Genomic DNA, 12,227 nt, shown 5'->3' with positions numbered 1-12,227 from the left:
GTAGATCTTTATAGAGGCAACAAAGCTTTATTACTTTCCCTCTTGTCATGAACTTGAACTTTTGGTACAAAACCTATTTTCAAAGGTAAATTAATACTTAAGATACTCTTAAAGCCCTGGTGTGAAATTTTGCAAGTATTACTTTTTAATACCAACCCCCTGACCCTGCCAATCCTCACAGACTTCATTCTAAAATTAGGCTGATTCTGACTGAGTTTGTTGACACTAGTGTTAAACAATCATCTTCAGATCACGGTTTTTGAATTGTCGACCATCCTTGCAAATTACCCTCTTGGAAACCATTGTACTCAGGCAAAATTTTCAGTTAAAGGGAGCTGGATTATCTCTGCCACACCAACCTGCTTGTCTCTGATTGGGTTTCCAAAGATGGAAAGACTAAATTATAGAAAAGAGTAACTTATTGCCTGCACTTTCCTTTCTCTCCTATTATAAATACATATTCAGATATGTTAATATAAAGATGTACCCTAATACAGAAAGGGCATCCAAAGGGACAGGAGGACTCCCAGGGTTGAATGGTGGGTTTTTGTCCCAGTTTCTGAGCCAGCCATCCCCCACACCCCTCATCAGTCTTTTGTGTGAAAGTCTTTGCTAAGAGTCAAGTCTCAACTGATAAGGCCTTGGAGACATAATCATTTTCCATTGACAGCACCTTGCAACCAATTCACAAACATTTTCATATTAATATTGAGCAATTTCCCTACATTCTAATCCATCAAAGTAGGCTATTAATCCTTCCTGTATCATTCTCTATTCAAATGCTAACAATTTTCTTCTCGCTAGCTAAAACATTTGTCCGACAGCCCCTCACACAAAGCCCCTGCATTGTTAGCGATGATGGATCAGAGTGTTAATACGAAGGATGCAATGTAAATTATATCATTGATACTGTACATATGTCGAGGAAGAAAATCTTTTTAAAAGATCATTTGTATGCTAAAGATAATGAAAGTGATCCCAATGTACAGCAACCTTAATTTTCCTTTCTAAGAGGAAAAAAAAGGTTCTTTATGGCAGAGAATATGGAAATCCATCATGATTTATAACAGCACAAATGCCATCGCTTCCTTTCTGGAAAAAAAAATAGACCCCTTTTCTTTTAAAGAACTTATTGAAATGACTTAAGAAACCCTGTTCAAATATCTCTTAAGAATTGCACACCCCATGGGTACCAGAAGAATGTGGATAGCAGAGCTCAACTTGGGGTAAAAAAAACAGATAAGTGCCTTCATGTCGGGTGGGGAGCGGACTGATGATTAATATTCCTTATCAAAAGCTGTTGAATGGTATAGAAATTGGGGGGGGCGAATATACTTAGGACCCCATAAGGAGAGATGTGAAGTATAGCTTGCGTTAAGAAATAGGATGTTAAGTGCTGATGTTAATATGACAAGTAATGCTTGAAAAACACCTGGGTTCCACATTGTAAACTCGTGAGGATGAGAGCTTCCCGTCTGCATGGGGTTCTGTCTGCTACTCCCAGAATACTTACCAAGGCCCTAAACTGGCACTAAAGAAATCGCTGTGACACTTCATGTACTTGTATTTATCTCCCACCTCCAAGTTCATTGGTCTTCAAGGCTTTTCCTTCTGTGTAAATGGCTGCTTAAAGACGGATATCCAGAGTTCATTCTTGATATCTTCCTCTCCATCACCAGCCCTCACCTCCAGCCAGTGTTACCAAGGCTTGTCAATTCTTCCTGCACAAACTCTTCCTTCCCAATCCATTAGCTCCATTAGCTCCATTAACTCCGTCCAGTACCTTCATCCGAGATACCGCCGCCATCTTTCATGTGGACTCCGGCTCCACTGGTCTCCCTACATCCTTCACCCCTTCCTTCCAAAGCAGCCCAAAGATCTTGAAGTACAAATTTGATCATATCACTTCACTGCTTCACAAAAAAAAATTAAACACACACACACACACACACAAAATCAGTGCCTTCCCTTTGACTTTGGGATAATGTTCCAGTGCTTTCCTATGGCCTGGCAAAATTTCCCAGATTCACTTCTGCCTATCTTTCTGGCCCCATCTCCTCCTCCTCAAGAAGGAAGCAGTTGACCCTCTGACCATCCTTATACTGTCCTATCCCACCTCAAATCTAAGTCAAAACCCCAGATATGTCTTCACTTTCCCTTCATAGCTCTTACCAAGGGTTATAATAATAATATAATAATGCACATGTGATTTTGTTTGTTTAACATTTGCCTTCCAGGAGACTTCACACTCCACAAGAGGAGGGGTACAGCTGATTTTGTTCAATCTTGTAGCCCCATCACCTAGCATCATGCTTGGCACAAAAAACAACTCAATAAACAGTTGAGAACAGATGAATGAGTAAACTTAATCTGCACGGAGCATTTTACTAAGAGCTTGAGGAATAAATACAAGACCCAGTATCAAGAAATTCCTATGCGAAATTAGAGCATCATTTAAAAAAAATAGGTGAAAATCTGAATCTCTGATCTCTGATCTATTTGGAAAATTTTCTCCGCCATTCTTTGCATGCCTTGGTTTCCCTTGGAATTTAGATAGCTTTGAATCTGGAAAGATAATGTAGGATGGTGGATCTCCTCTCTGTTGAACTCCTTTAAACCCCATTATTACTTTTTGAGGGTTACTGCCCTGAGGGTATTACACTAAGTGAAATAAATCAGACAGAGACAGGAAAATGATTTCAATATGTGGAATATAAAAAGTGAATGAGCAAACAAACAAAACCAAACAAACACATAGATACAGAGAACAGATTGGTGCTTAGAAGGGATGGGGTTTGGGGGAGGGCGAAGTAAGTAAAGGGAATCAATGTATGGTGACAGATGGACAACTAAACTTCTGCTGGTGAGTGTGCTGTAGTGTAGATAGAAGTCAAATTATAATGTGGGCCACGTGAAACATATAATGTTATAAATCAATGCTATAAATCAAATAGGCAAAAAAGTATAATTCATCTGTCATGTATCTTAATGAGGAAAATATCACCATTTATCCTGGGACATGATTTCAACTGCTGAGTCCAAGAATCAAGTACAATATTAAATATCTCAACTTGTACTCTTGCAATTCAACTTGAGTTCAAGTCTGCGGTTATTCCTAAATATTCCTTGATTCTCAGCTTCAATGATGCATAAAAAATTTTTTTAGAGAGACTTGCCCCCAAGAAGTTAGGGATTAGGGGACCCCTGTTCTCAAGCAGCTCCCATGATGATGGGTCAAGCTGGAGGCTGAGTTTCTGGGTCTCTGATCCAGGAAGTAACAACTGTAGAGTTAAAACTGCTTCTGGCCATGAAGAAAGCAGGCCTAGTACTCAGGCAAAGGAGAAAACAGAGGGGGAAGGAGCAGAAAGGAGAGAAGGGAAGATGAGACCAGAGGAAGAGTGACGCAGGGGGAGGTTCCAATGGAACCGCTCCTATCTGCATGCTCAGGTGATGCATTAGACCCTGGTGACTGTTCTCTCTGCTAGATTCCCAAAGTCCCCCATGACAGGGCATCCAGGAGAGGAGAAGACCTGATACCAAACATAAAGAGCCCTGCCCTGGAATGTCCAGGGGTAGAAAGGGAAACTACAAGGGGAACTACCGCCTTCCAGGAACTCAGAAATCCATGGGGGCCAAGTTCTTCCATCAGAGGGGCTGCCCTGGTTCTCCACGCACACAGTCCACTGAGCATCAAGATTCCTGCAAACACCCAGAAACTTGGCCTGCATCAATACACCTCTGATGATAACAGGGATCTCCTGGGCAGGACTAAAGTCTCTTTCTGCCAACACGGAGCACTCAGAGACTGTGGTAAGGAGGCTCACCCTTTTCTTTTTTCACTGAAGGAAAAGACTTATCTGTTTACAATGTAACCCTAAGATCTGCAGCAGACACCAAGCAATCATGTTAAAACCAGGTATAGAAAATTTGGTATATCCAGTTCTCAGAATATCGCTTTCTGCTTTGGCTCATGGATTTAACCCATTTTTCTTACACCAAGTGATACTCGAAGAGAATGTTACACGGTCACAGACAGCATGTGGTTTTATTTTCCTTTTCCCATCAACTATCTGAATAGCCCCATTTTGGAAGTTAAAATAATCCGGGCCATTGTGATTCTCATCTGCTGAGATCGTGACCTGGAGAGGGAGAAAGTTTCCTGCATCTGCCGGCTCACTATACGGGCTGAACCTGGTGAAGAACTGGAGAGGCTGGTGGGAGGATTTCCATTTAGCATCGTTTGTAACAATAACTGACTACTGGAAACATCCCAAGGCTCCATATTAGGGGAATGGTTACATCATTATGGCACAGCCCTGCGGCAGAATATTATGAAGCCATTAGCCAAAGATTGGGGAAATGCCTATTGAAATCATGGTGGGAAAATTGCTGGATACGAAATTACCTTCCTAGTACTGTCTCAACTATGTAAAAATACATAGAAGAAAAACCCTCGAGGTTCCCACTAGGAGGTAGGATCATGGACTGTTCCCTCTGACTTTTCCTTTTTTATATTTTCTAACTTTTCTACCAGGGAAATGCACTGCTTTTATAAATAGAAAAGAGATTTCTTTCTGTCTATCTCCTATCTATCTATCTATCTATCTATCTATCTATCTATCTATCTATCTATCTATCTATTCATTCTATCATGGTCTTTAGAACAAGAAAATTGGTTTCCAGAAAACATTTTGCGTTGATCTAGATAATAAAAATTTCATATCAACCCCAGGCTTAGCTTCCTCCTGCTCACCCCATCTCACCGCAGATGCGTGTTCCAAAAGACAGCATTTCCAATCATTCTCTCCACTCTCCTAAAGAGACCAAAGGACCCCCCTGAGAAAGCCAGCTTTTCTCTGAGTGGCCGTGATGACTACTGGCATCCGGGCCAGTTTAAACAGAAAGAGACATTTTCTCCAGCCTTCCAAAGAGCCAGACAGCCATTTTGGAACGGAAGCAAAAGGAAAGAAAGTTGGCACTTTATCCTGGAGCATCTAGCCGGGACCTCCTGTAACTCCGCTTTGCACGGTTCATCCATCTGAGAGCCCTTCTTCCAAACACCGCCTCGCTTATTAACTGCACTCAGGCTCAGCAGTGTCCACATACAACCAGACAGCAACCCAGAACCTTTCTTCTCCTGGTGCTGAAAGCCAGTGGGTAGATCATTATTCAAGGTCAGATTTTTAGAGTTGGATGCCGGGGGGGGAAAAAAAAAAAGGCCAACCTTAAGGGTTAGCCAATACTTTGCAAACACTTGTTTAAGGATTTCCTAATTACTCTAAGTGGTTCCTCCAGCTCTTGCACTTAAAAGACTGCTGTTTCATATGATGTCATCCTTTGCCCATTATCTCTGCAGTCAATTTGCAGTATTAGGAGAGGCAGCAAGAAAATATTTGCAAACATCAACATTCTCAAGTCTTAAAAGATAATCCCACTTTCAACTCCCCATGAGCGTATCAACAGCACAGTTAGGTTTCCAGATTCCTCTAAACGGTAACACCACCAGCTGGATTGTACAGAAAACCTTTCTTCTGAAGAACTCAAAGAAATTTCTAAGTGCTATCACATCAATCACCGGGCAAGCCCTCAGAGGACTGGCCAGGCGGGTAGTTAGAAGGTAATTAGAAATGCAAATTGATAAGCCCCTTTAAAATAGCCCCCAGAAGCAGCTCCCACCTGGGTACCTCTGGTGTAAGGTTGTAGTTTAGGGAGAGCTAGTGCCAACAGGTTCTGACCCACTGGACATTGCACTGCCTCACTAATTCTTCACAATAACAGTATTATCGTTAGAATCTCCAGATTGTGGATGGGGAAACCAAGGCAGACGGAGGTCAAGCAACTTACGCAAAGCCGGGCAGCTGCAGTGACAGCCCCCAGAGTTTGTAACTTAACCCGATCTGTCTGACTTTTAAAGTTAGCCTTCTAACCCACCACCTGGTTACACAGTCTCCTTTCCCTCCCGCAGGATGGCAGACTGAGGGGATTTTAACTAACACTGAGCAGAGGAAGCGTTCCTCCACGGGTGGAAATTTTGCCAAAGTAGAATGCTTTCGAGGGGAAGAATGCTTTGAAGCCAGACTGCTTTCAAATCTCCGTTCCTCCACTCATTAGCTGGGTGACCCTGGCCAAACTGCTTAAATTCTCTGAGCCTCTGTTTCTTTATCTGTATAATGGAAATTATAGTGGTTCTTATCTTGGAGGGTAGTTTTGGAGATTAAATGAGATAATGTCTGTTAGCTACTTAATACAGTGCCTGGACCCAGTAAGCACTCAGTAAGTATCTGAGTATTATGATGACGATGATATATATTCTATATTAGTATAATACATGTATTTATTATATATTATTCTATGTACGTATGATACAGAAACAAGATTATTATTAAGTACTATTACTATTATTAGGAGATGTCTGGCTTGTGAAAAGAAAGCTGCCATTGTCCCTAAAATCACATCACGTTCTCAGAGGGCTCTGCCCGATTAATGCCCGAACTGCAACTTCGTGTAGGAGCCTTGGTGGGCAAACTGCTGTCTGTCCTTGGGATCTGCTCTCCTGAGCCTTCAGCTTCTCAAAGCTGGGAGAGAAACGCTTCTGTACCGCACTCCCTTCAGCCTGGTTCTACCTCTGCGATCACTGGGCAGATATTTAAAAGCAAATACTCCATCAACTCCACTTTTCAAAGCAAGGAAGCTGCAGTTAATTTCATACTCAGAGAAAGAGCCTAGGGCTCCACATTAGTACCCTAATTTATGAAGAGTGAAATAAACTCCAGACTCGGCCAGCTGGTTCAGGTAAGGGAATAATAGAAAAGCCAGCAACACCCAAGCAAAGTAGCTCCAATTGTATAAAATAAAATTCAGCCATATTTAAAAGCAATTCAGCTCATTTGAAGCTTCTAGACATTCCAAAACTCGGTAATAACTAAAGCACACAGTGTCATGAATAAATGAAAATGTGACCCAAGACCCCACCGTTTATTTAGAACTGAGAACCTGAAAATTGCTCTCTAACTGATAGGTTTAAAGTTATTACTTCACTCACTTAAGCATTTTACATACGGTAATTCTCTGATGATAAATCACATGGAAATTGATTTGAGTTTAAAAATGAAAAAAAAAATTCACATTAACATGTGAAAGCTTAAAGAGCTGCAGATCTGAATTATTGGGGTGCTCATGCTAAGAATGGATGACAAATTGAAAAATAAGCATGTACTCACTTTGGGAAAATAAATCTGGTCCTCAGAACCACCCATTATGCAAGGAAAAATAAACTGCCTCTCATTTCATTAGGAAAACTCATTTGCATCAACATTTATACTTACATATGTAATAATGCATGGTCCCAGCCTGAATACAAGGTGGTAATTCAATCAAAAAGCTCCATTGATATGCTATCATAAACAGCAAAAATGGAAACAGAGCCTTGGGAATAAATCACCCTCTTACTATTCAGCTGGGACCACACTGGGCTATTTTACACTACATGCATTGGTGCAGTATTTCACAAATATAAAAAAAAAACCCACTGTATTTTCCTTTCACTCACTGACATGTGGCTGTTTGAACTGGCAGCTTAGGGAACTCCAGCAGGTGCAGGGATGGAGCCCACGGGTGGAATCAGACGGCAAGCAACGAAGACAATAAAGCAATTAAGATTTTTTAAATTAAAATCATTTTAATAAAAATTGAACAAACACTTGCAATTTTAACCCGACGCATAAGGTTTGCACACACGTCTCCATTTGGAGGGAAGACACCCTACTGAAAATGAGCATCATTTTCAAAGCAGCAATATTTTCAGTTGCTAATTAGACATCTTCTCTTGGCTGATCCGATAATTTAGAAAACGTGTAAGTGGCATTTTCCAAGGCTTTACCGGGTTATTTCTTAGACAGAGTTGAGTAATCTTGATGATGTACTTGCTGTTCCTTCCGCCTGGGACACCCCTCCCCGTATCCTTGTGTGGCTTGTTCCTTGTCACTAAACTTCAGAAAGATTTCCTGATTTCTCTCTCTACTGCTGCTCATTCTATTATATTATCCTGTTTTATTTTTTAAATTATAATAGAAATTTTCAAGCTTATTTAAAGGTAGAGAGAATAGAATGAGTCTGCTGTTGTCAGCTTTAATATCCATTGACACCTGGCAATTGTTTCATCCTTCTCCACCCACTGTCCACCCCTCCTCCTGCCCAGTTACTTCAAAGCACATGGAAGACATCATGTCCTTTTACCTGAAAATATTTTGATGTGTTTCTCTAGAATACAAGGACTTTGAAAAACATAACCATAACGTCATTACAAAAAGGGCAATAATTACCATCAGTATCATGACATGTCCAGTCAAGTCTTCCCATTTACCCAATATGTTTGCACTGGGATCCAAACAACGCCCATACCTTGTAATTTTCTATGTCATATAAGTCTCTTTTAATATTTAGGTTTTTCTTCCACCTCTCTCTCTAACTTGCAATTTTGAGGGGAGAAGGGTTGTGTGAAAGAAGCCAGGCCATCTGTTGTGCAGAGTCATCCACAATCTAGATTGTTGATTGTATCTTGTGAGTCATTTAACATGCTCCTCTGTCCCTTGTGTATCCTATAAATTGGTTGTTAGGTCTAGAGGCTCGATCAGATTCAAGTTCAACGCTTTTGCAAGGTTATTTCATTGATAGTATTGTGTTCTTCCATTAGGAGGTATATGAAGTCTATTGTTTCTCTTTCTATGATGATAGTAGTCATTGGTGACCACGGTCTAGATCTATTGATTCATTAGGGCTTGCAAAATAGTGACATTCCACTTCCAATATGTCTTCTTCATTTAGCTAGAAAGCTCTACAAAGAAAAACTTTTCTTTATCAACTATATGGATACCCTGAGACACGGGTCATATAGGAAAGACAGGATAAATGCTTGATTTATCAGTTTTTCAAAATATTGAAGTGGTTCCCTAGAATCTCCCAAAGGGACCAATAGTTGATATTTATCTATCTATCTATCTATCTATCTATCTATCTATCTATGTATCTATCTATCTACCTACCTATCTATTTATCTCTCTCTCTCTCTCTCTCTCTCTCTCTATATATATATATATATATATATGTATTTAGGAATAATGTGGTTTTGTTTATAAACAAATTTATTGAGGTAAAAATAAGAGTTTAGTTAAAAGAAAATACTAATTAAATAATAGAGAGTGTGTGACTAAGATATATCCCAAATTGGGACAGTATTAGGTAAGTGACTAAAGTTTGGAAAATGTTGCCGTAGAAAGCAGTTCTCACCAGGGTAGGGGTAGGAGGTAGGAGGAACTGGATGTGATGCAGATCAATCCACTGTTTGAGCATATCTAACAAAGGAACTGGTCCACCAAAGAAGGGAGGTCAGCTTGGAAACAGAAACACTGAGATGAGGAAGAAGATTCGGACAGGTACAAGGAGGAGACAGACTGCCCCATCAATTCCAGAGTTCTGATGCCCTTGCAGGTGTAGCCAGTGGACAGGACAGGGGCACTGGACTGTCATCACCTGGTGGCATCAGTTTATCGGGCCAGATACAGAGCAGCCTGTTCTCAGAATCCTCTCCCTCTGGCTCTCCTCTACGATGACAATTAATTGGCCAATCAGTCATTCATTCAGAAAGTCACTCCTGAGCTCTACTCTTCACCAAGCACTGGGTTAGCTGTTAGGGACACAGTAATGAACGTGAGCCCCATAGTCCACAGACCACAGAGTGATAGGTGTCATGATGGGGTGAGGTCCCAGAGCCAGGACAATATGGACTGAATTCCCCTACCCAGAATGCAGGGCACATGGAACATCAGTAAGAAATAAACATGGTGAAGTTAAGCCATTAAGATATGGGAGTGTATGTTACTGCATTATAACCTAGTCTGCCCTGACTGATACAGTAGCACAGGTGGGTGGATGGGTAGAGGAAAGTATTCTCTGGAAAGGCTTAGAATCTAGCCCAGAGTTTCTCAACCTTGGCACTACTGACATTTGGGTCCCATAATTCTTTGCTGTTCAGGGGCTGTCCTGTGCACCTGAAAATATTTTGATGTGTTTCCCTAGAATACAAGGACTTTGAAAAACATAACCACTGTAGGATGTTTAACAGTATCCCTGGGCTCTACCCCTTAGATGTCAGTAATATTCCCTCACCAAGTTTTGACAACGCAATATGTCTCTAGACATTATTAAATGCCCCGGGGCACTTAATCATCCCATTGGAGAAGCACTGCTCTAGACAGGACCTGCAAATGAAGCAAATTAGGCAAAGGCACATGGGTCAGGGTGGGTCTGGGAGGGCAGAACGGGAAGGAACAAGAGGTAGGAGGAGAGAGGGAGGACACAACTCATGACAGCAATTTAGGCTGGGGCCAGACATCATCAGCTTTGTGCTTTGGAAAGATCATCCTGGTTGTTCTAAAGTTTCCAGGCCTCTTGACAGTGACCCTGATCCTTGTGAAGTGACACCTTGGGATTCTGCTTGACACGCAGACCCAGTTAGCCTGAGTTAGCATGTTGGTTAGCACGAGCCTGGCTCAGAGAGGGTCCATCACCACTGGGTTCAAGATGAGTTTCTGCGCACTAAGCTGTACAGGGGTGACTGGACCTATTTTAGAGATGAGGAAAGAAAGGCTCAGATAACAGAAGTAACTTCCCAAGACAGCATGGCTAGGGAATGGTCTGGATGATAATGGGCACCAGATCCAGGACTTAACCAAACTCAGGGTCCTTGCTTGGCTCCTGTGAGGACCAAATATGGATTTCAGATCAGTAAAAGAAAGAACTGTCTAATATTGACTCCTCATAAAAATGGAATCTATTTATCACAGTCTTATGTAGGGCTTCTTCCCAGCAGATGCTCTTCAAGAAACTTTACAAATATTCTCTCACTTAATCCTCATAAAACCCTGTATGGCAGGGACAATTATTATGCACATTCTATGGATGGAGAAAGAAGGCAGAGAGGGTTTAAGGAGTTCATCCCAGATCATCCAGCAGTAGAGCTGGGATTCAAACATGATTGGGTTAAAGTCTTAATGACTCTGCAGTGAATAGAAACCTTTTGTCTTTTAGTAGAAACCTTATGATGTAGTAGACTCCCTGTTGCCAGAAATTTAAGCCAAGACTGGCCATTTTACCAAATGAGACAGGACATGTGAAAACACCAGGTATGGTATTTACAACGTACCAGATGCCCAGTCCATGGCATCCAACCTTTCAGAGGATTCCAGCATGGACCTGGGGAGCACTTAGTCTCTTAAGGCCCATTCCACCTGGTCTTGCTGTCAGCATCCCAAAAAAGCGCAAGTGTAACCTTGCACACTGGAGGTCTAGTCTGGCCAAGAGAAGGCACACAGCTTTAACAAGCACCACAGCACCGAGACAATGAAGCTTACATCACGTAGAGCCTGCCACACGCCTGGTCCTGGCCTATGCACGTTGCCTACGTTAACTTGCTCAATCCTCCGACAACCTGACTCGGGTACTGTTATCATTTGTGGTTTACAGATGAGGAGACAGAGCCCAAAGAAGATTAGGCACCTTGTTAGAGTGACTTAATTGGAAGGACTTGGATAAGACCCAATTTGTTATCCAATGAGGCTGAAGTCACAGACTCAAATCTGACTCCCAAGGCCACCATCTAGTTTAAAATCGAAATAAAGTGGGCTAGGGGGTTAAGAGTCCAACAGAGTGACTCCTGGTGGAGAAGGTCAGAGATATCCAAGGACGATGTGTTCACCTGTGAGTGACGCAGGGAGGGGCCACCTTGGGCCAGCACCAAAGAGACTCTGTGCCTATTTTCAAGGAGCTCAAATCCAGGCAGGGAGGAAGAAGACATGGCAAAAATCTCCCAGAAAGGGGGGAGTGAGCGGTTGGTGCCATTACAGGGGGCAGTGGGACTTTGCTAGGCATTTCAGAAGTCTACCACACCCTTGGTCCACTTTCCTCCTTTTGACACCATTAGCAGCAAAGAACAAAGTCACCTTTACAAGTGGGGCTCTGAGCGGCCTCAGTAATTCATAGGGACCTTGTTACCCTGGAGAACCCGGAACACTTGATTTATTAGCTATAAATCCCACAAAAACATGCACATACATGAGACTTCCATCTCAGGAAAAGGAATCAGTAGCACCCCTCTTGTCAAGGAGCCCTGGTGGAGTGCTGGTGGTCAGGCGGGACGAGCAGAGCCTGTGAGTCTGGATACTCCCATCATC

This window comes from Camelus dromedarius, chromosome 9 (genome assembly GCF_036321535.1).
Source record: "Camelus dromedarius isolate mCamDro1 chromosome 9, mCamDro1.pat, whole genome shotgun sequence".
In the NCBI taxonomy this organism is placed as follows: Eukaryota; Metazoa; Chordata; class Mammalia; order Artiodactyla; family Camelidae; genus Camelus; species Camelus dromedarius.
This window is presented reverse-complemented; position numbering follows the sequence as displayed.